The sequence below is a fragment of the Equus quagga genome, chromosome 12, assembly GCF_021613505.1.
Source record: "Equus quagga isolate Etosha38 chromosome 12, UCLA_HA_Equagga_1.0, whole genome shotgun sequence".
NCBI classification, from domain to species: domain Eukaryota; kingdom Metazoa; phylum Chordata; class Mammalia; order Perissodactyla; family Equidae; genus Equus; species Equus quagga.
The window spans coordinates 61,651,569-61,663,601 of record NC_060278.1 but is presented as its reverse complement, the minus strand read 5'-3'; the positions used below and the strand labels follow the sequence as shown (position 1 = coordinate 61,663,601).

At 53.0% G+C, this 12,033-nt stretch overlaps 1 pseudogene; it reads left to right on the top strand.

The window, feature by feature from the left end:
* Positions 1-489: 489 nt before the first annotated feature.
* Positions 490-9,657, top strand: LOC124248699 (tubulin alpha-1 chain-like; annotated as a pseudogene).
* The last annotated feature ends 2,376 nt before the right edge of the window (positions 9,658-12,033 follow it).

Here is a 12,033-nt window from a genome sequence, read left to right as displayed (position 1 = left end):
GCACACTGGACAGAGGGGCACACTGGACAGAGGCGCACACTGGACAGAGGCGCTCGCTGGACAGAGGCATGTGGGGCACGGTCGGGGCGGCCGAGCCTCAGCCCAGCTGGGGAGAGCCCTGCGTCCGGGACCAAGAGGCGCCCACGCAGGACGCGGCACCTGGGATGGTTAGGAAATCAGGCAGGTTTCTCCACTTGGTTGGTTTTCTCTGGTTCCTGCCCCCGAAGACCTAGGCTTAGCCCACTTTGTTCTCAAGCCCTGAATAAATGAAAAGACACTAAGAGCCTGGAGGTAGTTTGGCTTAAAGTGTGGTAAGGCCTGGAAGGGGAACCCAGTCCTCTGGGTTTCAGTCCAGGTCACGCTTGCACTGCTAGGCTTCAGCCTCCAAGGAGGAAGGATAAAGGGGTGCTCCCAGGGAAGGTTCTTCTAGCCCCCACCTCCCTCCTCTGCTTCTGCCAACAGCGTGAGTGTCTTTCCATCCACGTGGGCCAGGCTGGGGCGCAGATGGGCAATGCCTGCTGGGAGCTCTACTGCCTGGAGCACAGCATCCAGCCGGATGGCACCATGCTCAGTGGCCAGGCGCTGGGGGGCAGTGAGGACAACTTCAGCACCTTTTTTAGTGAAACATGGGCTGGCGAGTGTGTTCCCCGGGCTGTCTTTGTAGACTTGGAGCCAACTGCGATAGGTGAGTGGGTGGTGGTGGGGTTCCCTACCCCCAGCCCCAAAGTCAGTGGGAAGCTCTGCTTAGGGAAAGAGCTCCTGGAATGTGGGCAATCCCCTACTAGAAACAACCCTGCCAACTGTGGCTTTTGTCCAGACTCTCTTCAAGGGGAGGCCCTGGGGTCTTCCTGTGCTGAGGGGGAGATCAGTCAAACAACTCTGCCCAGAAACTGCCAGATTTTTGAGTCAGGCGTCAGACCTGGAATGAAAGACTGCAGAAAAGAGCGGATATAAAAGCAAAAACTTTAAACTTCCTTTTCCCTATCCTCAGACTCTTGAGGAAAACGTTACCTAAGGAACTGGGGCCCCCAGCTCAGCCTTACCTGCAGTGGGCCCCCTGAGAGGATGTAGACTTGTGTCAACCTGGCTGGTGCTGGCTCCCAGGGTGGGTGAAGGTGGGGGGGACCTCTCTGCTTCCAAATCTCCTCAGTTTCCTGTTCCTGAAAACTTTACACGCGCCCCCCCCCCCCATCTTTTGAGGACATTGTTGTAGCTGTGGACGAGCGTTTTCTACATTAGTGAATGTTCTGATCCCAATGAAAAGTCAGGTGAGATTCCCACAAACACCTCTCAGCTTCTCACCAAGCAGAGCGAAGTGGCTACGGTAAGAGGAAAGGAAAGGACTACTAAAGGGCACCTGGCTTCCCCACCCAGGCCCGGTTAGGACTGGGCTTCAGACGGCGCCTCTGGAATGCAGGGCCCCCTCAGCCCTGTGTGCGCTTCCACCCAGGGGTGCTTAGCAGCCTAGGTCCTGGCACCTGCGTCTTCGTGGGGACGAGACCAGCGTCTCACCTTTGCCCTCTTTCTTCCCCTCGAGATGCCGTGAGAACTGGTACTCACAGGCGGCTCTTCCACCCAGAGCAGCTGATATCTGGCAAGGAAGATGCTGCCAAGAACTATGCCCGAGGCCACTACCCTGTGGGGAAGGAGATCATTGATGTGGTGCTGGAGCAAGTCCGAACACTGGTGAGTGGACGAGTGTCCTCAGTGCCTGCAGGAGATCAGTGCGTCCTTGACCTCCTTCCCTGGCCTGGGAGGCTGGACCTTCGTGGAGGAAAGGGAAACCAAAGGCCTGTGGCTGAGGCCGGGGCTGATGGTGTCCCCGGGGTTCCTCCGGCCTGTCTGTCCACCAGGCTTCCTCTAGGGGGAGCTGTGTGTCCTGGGGGTGGGTCTAGGGTTAGAAGCCTAACTAACCTGCTCTGAGTCTGCCCTGAGTCTGTGAACTTGGCCTTCTCCCTGCTGGGTCCTCACTGTGCTGGGCCTGCTAGTCTGAGCCAAGCCTCCTCTGAGCCTTGGTCCATCTCCAGCCCCAGCAGGTGGGAGGAAGCTGCCTCTGCGACTCCGGGCTCCTATAGCTCTTAGGCTCCAGTGGGAGAGGCTCCTGCATAGCCCAGTTTCCCCATCCCTTGCCTGAGGCGCTGAGGAGGGAGGCCAGCGAGGAGCAGCCAGCACTTGGGCACTGGTGCTCTAGAGGGAGTGTGCAGACGTACTCTCTGCTGCTCAGTGGAGACCAAGGACTTGCGAGTGACCTGAGGAACGAACAGGAGTCTGTGAAAAGAAAACAAAGCACCCCTAGGCTTAGACTTTCTTTCTTTCTTTCTTTTAATGCTTTTTGGTGAGGAAGATTGGTCCTGAGCTAACATCTGTTGCCAGCCTTCTTTCTTTTTCCCCTCCTCAAAGCCCCAGAGCACAGCTGTGTATCCTAGTTGTAGGTCATTCTAGTCCTTCTGTGTGGGACGCTGCCACAGCACGGCTTGATGAGCGACGCGTAGATCCGTGCCCAGGATCTGAACCAGTGAACCCGTGGCCGCTGAAGCAGAGAGCACGAACTTAATCACTCTGCCATGGGGCTGGCCCATTAGACTTTCTTAATAGGAGGTTTTGGGGTTTTTTTAGTTATCAATTTGCATAAAGCCTGCTTTGCTTTTTTAAAAATTTATTTTTGAGATATTGACAGGCAACATTCTATTAGTTGCAGGTGTACAATGTCATGATTCGGTACATGTATATATTGCGGATGAGTGGAAAACTTTCGTATGGTCCCTACCATGTGTCTGGCATAGAAGGATGCTTTTCTAGTCCAAGGAACAGCTACGTCAGAGTCACCGAGGGTGCTTGTGAAACCTGCAGTTCCTGGATTCCAGTCCGAGCTAGGGCCTCGGAATCTGTGTATTCAGCAGGGTACCACCACCACTGCTGCCCCCACTCCACTCTCCTGCAACTGGGGGCAAAGCTGCAAAACTGAGAGGGCCCCAATCTCTGACTATGAATCCTCCGTCCCACCTGACCCTCATCTCCCTGCCTCCCACCCCCCTTCACAGACTTGGCGCTGCCCTTCTGGGTCATCTTTCTCCCAAGAACAACAAGCCCTTGTAGGTATTGTCTTCTCGCCTCTACGGAGGTGCAGCAGAGGAGCATGAGAACTTTCCGGAGTGATGGAAATGTCTGTATCTTGATTGGTTTGGTGGCTTTATAGGTACATACACTTACCATTCATTGTACCTGCAATAAAATGTATGCACTTAAGCATAAATCATGCTTCAAAGGGTTTTTGTAAATACAGGAGTGAATACAGCTGTACTTAGGTTACAGTAGCTTCCAGACAGACAAGTGTTGTTGGGAGAGGAGGGCCGGGCAGGTGATATGCCATCCGCATCCTTAGCAGTGTCGTCTCCTACCCCAGGCAGACCAGTGCACCGGGCTGCAGGGCTTCCTCATCTTCAACAGCGCCGGGGGTGGCACCGGCTCCAGCTTCACCTCCCCGCTCACGGAGCGGCTTTCTGTTGAATATGGCAAGAAGTCCAAATTGCAGTTTCCTATCTACCCAGCCCCCCCGAGTGTCCACAGCGGTTGGAGAGCCCTACAACTCTCTCCTGACCACCCACGCCACCATGGAGCACTTGAACTCTGTCTTCATAGTGGACAACGAGGCCATCTATGATATCTGCTGCCAAAACCTGGACGTCAAGCGCCCGAACAACACCAACCTCACCGGCTCATCAGCCAGATTGTGTCCTCCATCACCGTCTCCCTGCGTTTTCACGGGGCCCTCAAAGTGGACCTCACTGAGTTCCAGACCAATCTGGTGCCCTTCCCTCGTGTCCACTTTCCCTTGGTGACCTACGCACCGGTCATCTCAGCCGAGAAGGCCTGCCGCGAGCAACATTCAGTGACGGAGATCACCAACATCTGCTTTGAACCCAGCAATCAGATGGTCAAGTGTGACCTCGCTGTGGCAGGTACATGGCCTGCTGCCTGCTCTACCATGGCAATGTGGTGCCCAAGGACATGAATGCCGCCATTACCGCCATCAAGACCAAGCACACCGTCCAGTTTGTGAACTGGTGTCCCACAGGTTTCAAGGCAAGTTGGGGGTAGAGGGAGGATTAGCATGTGGCCTGTGTACCCACTGGGAGGAGAGATTCCTGTGGAGCTTCAGGCATGAAAGAAAGTGTGCTCGGGCTGGGGCAAGTCGGGCCCTTCACAGTGTTCAAGACTGTCTTCAACTTATAGGTCTCAACCTGTCTAGACCCCAGGCCTTTGGCCTGTGAGCCAGGGTCGAGTCTGTTGGAAAGCTTTCCTTGGTGAAAGGAAGAGCGTGTTTTGTCTCTTAGCCTGGCAAATAGGCATTTCCTCTGCTTCTGGTCATTTGGGGGCCTTGCCCTCATCATTCACATGTGCAGGACAAACCCACTTATTATGGCTCCTGCCCAGCAGGAAGTGCTTTTGGAAGCACAGAAAGGCCTACATTCAAATACTGAGCAAGACACGGCTCAGAAAGAAGGGCTGTGAATGCAGCTCTTCCTTTAGAAGTCAAGGGGAAGAGCTTGTTGAAGCCCCATCCCCTTTTCAGTTCACATCCCAGAGGGTCCTGGGCAGACGACCTCGTTTAAGTTTTATGGCTTTTGTTCCAGGGTGAGACTGGAAAGATTAAAGGTGACAGACGTGGCATTTAAAGAAACACATACAGCTTTCCTGTTACATACAGCCCTGTGACACTGCGTGGACAGGACCTCAACGGGAGGGGAGGCAGGGCCCCTGGCCACAAGATATTAGCCACTTGCTAGTAGTGGCGAGTTGTCCTGTAGCCCAGAACCAAACACGGGTCGATGTGTGGGAGGCTCCATGTTAGGAAAGGTTTAGCTGCTCAAAGGAAGAGCAGGCTGCCTTCAGGAAGTGTTAAGGGGAAGGTGACTATTTTTTTCTTAAACGCTGAATGTGAAACGTATTTATGTATTCTGAATAGAGCGAAATTTAAAGTAGGTTAAGTTTAGATCCAATTGGATACTTTCACAAGGTTTTATACTTTTTAAACTATTAATGTTCTAAACTACAGGAAAGTGGGGAGACTAGTACAATTGTTTGACACCACAAACCCACTGCCGGGAGTCAACATCAAACTCTGTTTCCTTTATTTTTGCTTGACTGACCCATTTGAGCTCACTTATAGCTATTATATAACACAGAAATCCATTTTTGTGCCTAGCAGAATTAATAACTTCCCCAAAATAAGAGTACCTAGTAGTATTCAAACTTTCCCAGTTGCAACAAATGTTTTTTATAGTCAGTTTTTCAAAATCAGGGTATAATCAAGGATGAGGCGTTATATTTGTCTCTTACATCTTTTAATGTAAAACCATTCACCCTTTTGCTGGATTGTGACTTTGAAGGGACTAGTCTCATTGTGTTGACTGTCCCACATCCCGGATTGGTCTGTTTCCTTGTGGTGGTGACCTCGTTCCTCCATCCCCGTGTTTCTGGCAGACTGGCAAGTGTCAAACACAGGCCATGCCCCTCACCAGTTATGGGGAGCCTTGTGCAGACCCTTCCAGGGAGCACAGGACCGGCTGCTTACATTACTTGCTGTTGCTTCTTAGGTTGGCATCAACTCCCGGCCCCCCACAGTGGTGCCTGGGGGAGACCTGGCCGAGGGGCGGCAGGCGGTCTGCATGCTGAGTAGCTCAACAGCCGTCGCCGAGGCCTGGGCCCGCCTCCACCACAAGTTCAACCTCATGTACGCCAAGCGGGCGTTCGTTCACTGGTATGTGGGCGAGGGCATGGAGGAGGCGGAGTTCTCCGAGGCCCGAGAGGACCTGGCTGTTTTGGAAAAGGATTATGAAGAAGTGGATGCAGAGTGTTTACATGGTGAGGACGAGAGTGAGGAGTTCTAGGGGTTCCTGGAACCGGACCCACCCAATCTCTCACCCCAGTTTTGTATTTCTCATTCCACTGTTTCCCTGACCCTGCAAATACAAGTGGTTTTGCAAGTGACGTGGAGCCCAGACCAGGCAGTGGGCCTTCTCCAACCTTGCCAACTTTCTAGTCGTTCTTCTAAGTTCAGGGCTGGGGTGGCCTCCTCCAGTGATTCCCGCAGGGGATGAGGGGTTGACATGGCTATCTTGTGTGAGCAGATCACCCTGACAACCATTCAGGGGCTTGGGACCTGGGCTGAGGGGCTCTGAATTCATGTGGAGTTCCCTATGGACCCCCTTATCACCAGCCCGTCTCCAGAACAGGCAGCCCTCCTAGTGGTCCTGTGAAAGCTTTGGGAAGTTTCTCTGCCCCTAACATTCTGGGAAGAAACCCTGTCTCAGTTTCCATGCCAGGGCAGCATCAGGCACTTTTACCTGTCCCCCCTCCTCACGGCCAACAGAGGGCAGTGCATGTTGAAACCGCGTGAATTCACAGGCCAGGTAGCTGCTGCCATCTCACAACTGAGGGCTCTACCCGGAGGCCTTATAAAGGCACAGGGTCCCAGAACCTGGATTGCAAAAGACAGGGGTCTTTAGCCTGGGGCTATGAACATCTGAAATAGTTTTTAAAGTGCCTATGAGCCTTTTAGGCAAGAAGATCTGTATCTTTTATTCTCAAAGGCGTTCCTGATGAGAAAGGAACCATTGTGCTAGGATCTGGCCACACCTGGTCATAGATAAGTGTAGTAGCCAGTGAAAGGGCTGAACTGGATGCCCCTTCTGGCACCGCCCGGTCCAAGGAGGCTCCTCCTCCAGGTGCTTGAAAAGCCCCCTCATGGGGGCCAGCCCGTGGCCGAGTGGTTAAGTTCGCAAACTCTTCTTCGGCGGCCTGGGGTTTCGCCAGTTCAGATCCTGGGTGCGGACATGGCACAGCTCAAGCCATGCTGAGGCTGCATCCCATGTGCCACAACTAGAAGGACCCACCACTAAAAAAAATATGCAACTATGTACCAGGGGGCTTTGGGGGGAAAAAGGAAAAAATAAAATCTTTAAAAGAAAAAAAAAAAAGAAACCCCCCTCGGCCGGGTGGGAGTGGGAGGCATGTGCTCTCTGAAGAGGTGAGAGAGCTTTATGGTCAGGCCTTGCCCCTAGCAAGACCCTTGAGCAGAACCCAGCCCAGCACCTCGTCCTCCACCCGAGGGCAGGCCCTCTGCTCTTTTTTAAGCACCAGTGAAACTTGGGGCTGCCTGGAAATGTCACCAACGGCCTTGCTTTGGGTTCAGAGGACTAGTTATTAGTGTAAACCCTGGAACCGATCCCCAGTATCTGTGAGCCCTGCTTGACGGGTCCCTGGGAGACATTTGCTTACAGCACGGTGCCCAGCCCCACAGACTTTGACCCTGCTGTGGAGCCACCTGCACTTAATGGGCTGTGGGCCTGTGCTGTGTCAATCCCCAGGTGACGGGTCTCTCTCTGCTTTCCTGTCTTCCTCTACCATTACAATTCTTTTTTTTTTAAATTTTTTTTTTAAGATTTTGTTTTTCCTTTTTCTCCCCAAAGTCCCCCAGTACATAGTTGTGTAATTTCAGTTGTGGGTCCTTCCAGTTGTGGCATGTGGGACACCACCTCAGTGTGACCCAATGAGCAGTACCATGTCCATGCCCAGGATTTGAACCAGCGAAACCCTGGGCTGCCGCAGTGGAGCACACGAACTTAACCACTTGGCCATGGGGCCGGCCCCTCTTTTTTTTTTCTTTAAAGATTGGCACCTGAGCTAACAAATGTTGCCAAATCTGTTTTTTTTTTTCCTTTTTCTCCCAAAATCCTGCCAGTACATAGTTGTATATTTTTTGTTTTCGGTCCTACTAGTTGTGGTATGTGGGACACCGCCTCAACGAGGCCTGACTAGCGGTGCCATGCCCACGCCCAGGATCCAAACCAGCAAAACCCTGGGGTGCTGAAACGGAGTGTGCGAACTTAACCACTCGGCCATGGGGCCGGCCCCCCCATCCAATTCTGAGCAGAGAGGTCTGACAGTCCAGCTTGGCTTCCTCTCTCTTCCCTCAGCCCTTATAGTCCCAAGAAGACAGGCCCTCAGCCTTCCTTATTGGTTTGTCTTCATTCCTTAGAAGCCGAGCTCTGACACCGGTGTGTGTCAGACACCTGCACCCCTTTCTTCCATCTTAAGCAACACAAGTCTCCCTTGTTAGAGCTGTTGACTTTCTACCTCAGAGTCTTGTTCTCCAAAGCTGTTCCTGGCTCCTCTAGCACTCAGTTTAGAGGGCAGTGAAGGCAGAGTAGGCAAGGAAGGAGGTTAGGAAACTGCCCAGGGCCTACTCGAGGATGCGGATCTGATGGTGTTCAGCAAGTGCGTCTAGCCTGCTCTGCTGGTATCGTCACCAGAAGCCAGTACTGACGCTGTCTTTCCTCTCTTCCTCTCTCTGCTTTCTCCCTTGCTGGACACGTGGATTTGTACATATTAGCAGCTCTTCCTCTGTTAGTTCTAGCCACAGGTTGGAGAGACCACCCCTCCCCCTGCAGGCGCCCAGACGGCGGGAAAGCAAATGGCCACTGAGGGTTGGACACCTGTGATTAGAAACCAAGTAGGGTGACTCAGTCACAATGGGTGGAGCAAGCGAGATAATTTATTTGGGTAAACGCACAGCTGCCATTACCTTCTCTCGTGGCCCCAAACTGGAATAGATGTAGGTCATATTCTCTTTTCCCACCCCTCATCCTCTTTTTCTTTCTTTCTTTCTTTCTTTTTTTTTTTTTGAGGAACATTAGCCCTGAGCTAACATCTGCTGCCAATCCTCCTCTTTTTGCTGAGGAAGACTGGCCCTGAGCTAACATCTGTGCCCATCTTCCTCTACTTTATATGTGGGATGCCTACCGCAGCATGGTTTGCCAAGCAGTGCCGGGTCTGCACCCGGGATCAGAACTGGCGACCCGTGGGCTGCCGAAGGGGGACTTAACCACTGTGCCACCAGGCCGACCCCTCTTTCTTTTTCTTGTGCTTGAGGATGAATGGCCCTGAGCTAACATCTATGCCAATCTTCCTCTAATTTGTATGTGGGTCACTGCCACAGCATGGCTGATGAGTGGTGTAGGTCCACGCCTGGGATCCAAACCCAAAAACCCAGGCTGCCAAAGTGGAGTGCGCCAAACTTAACCACTACGCTACGGGGCCAGCCACCACCCGTCCCCACCCCCCCCCGTTTTTTGGTATTTTTGAAATAAGCAGGAAAAATCTTGGTTAAATCTGTGCCTGGAATCAATACCCCCAACACCCACCTCCAAGCCCCAGAAAGCGCCCAGTCCCTGGGTCCCCAGGGAGAATCTTTCACACTCTGGAGCCCTTGGTGGGGTGATGATGGAGAAAAAGAGTAATTCTCGCCTTGGGAGCCATGGTCTGAAACTAGAGACACTTAGTCTTAACAAGTGCTCCACTTAAGCGTGAGCATCGAGTGAGCATTCCTCTTTCTGGGCAGGGATTTCCTCGAAGATGTTGCTGGAGCTGCCCCTGATGGACTCTGCTCCTGGCCGCAGCCAGGTCTGAACCCAGATGACTTCCTGCAGGCACCACCACCTTCCATCGGTAGCTGGCCTAGCACCCAGGAGCCCTGTGGGAAGCTGGCTCCATGGGGTATTTGGAGAGCAAGGCGGTTATCCTGCTGGCCATCGGGACAGAAGACTGAAGGGAATTCACCTACGTAACAGGGAGGACTAGAGCACCTCCAAAGCGTTAGAGGTTGAACAAGAAAAACTTCCCACCCTCCAAGAATGTCCAGATGGGACGGGAGGCCTTGACTGTTTCTTTTTCTGTGGTGCAGATTTCCACGAAGGCCTGGTTTGAGGGCTGGTTCCTCACCTACACCCTGAGCTGCACCTGGGGTCCCCAAAGGCTTTTAGATTTGACTGCTGCAGGGTGTAGACTTGTTTTCTGGTGGATGTGTTAACAAGTGCCAAGGATGGGATCCTGGGTCTAACTGCTCCTTTGTGAAGATTTTCAACCAGTCCTCCTATTCACACTTCTTCCCTGCGTCCCCACCTTCAGAACTTCCTCAGCCTTTTGGAACCATGACGTGAGTCATCCTGCTTCTTGTGGGCGCTGGGTGTTGTGCACCAGTTCTCCCACCTACAGTGAGGGACCTGTCTACTGTCTCTCTTTCTGTCTCCCCTCTTCCTTAAAGCTCAGTGGAATCGGGATGAGAAATGCTCATGGCATGCCTAGAGGACACAGGAAGCCCCAGCCCAACCAAGGGAGGCTCCCGGGACGATTGGCACCTGAGCCAAAGCTGAAGATGGGCCAGGGGACAGGGCAGGGTGTTGGAGGCAGAGACTGGCAGAGGAAAAGGGATGGAAAACAGGGACACAGTATATTCAGGTGACTTTGAGTCGTTTGTGCTGGAACTTGTGATGGAGGAAGGGGAAGCTGGAGAAAAAGGTGCAGGGCTGATTGACCTTGGTTTTGCTTTTCTGTCTCACATATTTATTGAGCACCTCCTGTGTGCTGTGGGTTATTCTGGATGCTATAGGGACTATAGGGAACCAATGGGGAACAGAGGAGTTTGAACTTTCTCCTGTATAAAATCGTCAGTGGCTTTCAAGTGCCAGCATTCAGGGATAAGCTGTCCTTAAAGCAGTGGTTCTCACCTGGGGAGACGTTGGGAGATATTTCAGTTGTTACAACTGGAGGGGGGTTCTGGCACGTCATGGGAAGAGACCAGGGATGCTGCTCAACACCCTACAAAGCACAAGACGGACCCCCACAACAAGTATTATCCTGCCTCGAAATGTCAGCTGTGCTAAGAGCGGAAAACCCGTGCCTTGAAGGATGACTCGCCTGTTGCAGGAAGGGAGACTCCGAGCACAGTGTCTCCAAGCTCAGGAGGGGACAGAGGCAGTGCAGCAGTCACAGTGGTGACGAATGCTTCGACCAGAGCAGTGGGACAGGGAAGGGCAGCACTCAGTGGCCGGCTGACACGGCCCGTGGAGCGGAGACTTGCGGTGACCTCGGATCTCTGCCTCGGACCACCTGAGATGCTCTCCCTCCCGCGTTGTTCCATCTGCACTTGGGGACGAATTCAGCCTCAGACCTTGCATTAATCTTCCGGGCTGCCACAAGTACCACAGACTCGGAGCTTAAACAACAGAAGTCAATTTTCTCATAGTTCTGGGGGCGGGAAGTCCAAGGTCGAGGTGTCAGCAGCGTTGGTTTCTTCTGAGGCCGCTCTCCGTGCTCATAGATGGCCGTCTTCTTCCTGTGTCTTCACAGGATGACATATAGATGGTCTCTCTGTGCCTGTCCATGTCCTCATTTCCTCTTCTAAGAAGGATGCCAGGCATATAGGACCTGTCCGTATGACCTTATTTTATCTTAATTACCTTTTTAAAGGTTGTGTCTCCAAATACAGTCACATTCTGAGGTACTAGGGGGTAGGACTTCAACAGACAAATTTTGTAGGGGCATAGTTCAGCCCCTAACAGGTATGTGGAGCCTGAGGCCTGGGCTGGCCGGAGCACGCTGGGCACTGGGGCTGCTGCTCTGGAACCTTGGAAGTCAGGACTCCTGTCACTGGTGTATGGCGGTGGCTAGAGCTGAGGGTCAGGTGGGGTCACCTGTGGAGAATATGAAAGGACAGAGGAGACACCTCAGAGAGTTCTGCTGTCCATGGAGCGGAGAGACCCCCCCCCCCCCAGCCCAAGAGACGAGAACCAGGGAGAGGACAGCCGTGGTGGGTGCGGGGTGGGTGTTTGGTGCTCAGTACTAGTCCAATGGGGTGGCGACAGCAGACAGACACTGGTACAAATACGTTTGTAGGCAGGAAGTTGGAATTCCTGGCTTCTATTTTTAAAGTAGAAGAATTCGTCTTTTATTAATTCACGTGAATGGCAGGAAAGGGGTTAGGCACCATCCAAGACTTCCAATCTGGGGGAACGGGAAGAAGTGTCTAAGGGTAGGGAGCCTGACAGGCACCCTTGGGGTCCCAGTGAATCGGAGAATGGTCATCGGCCCACCAAGCAGCACGCACCGCCCCCCCCACGCTGGTCCCCAGGGCCTAGGACCCTCAACACAGCCACCACCAGGGTCCCCGGCATGAAGGCTGAACCCCACTGC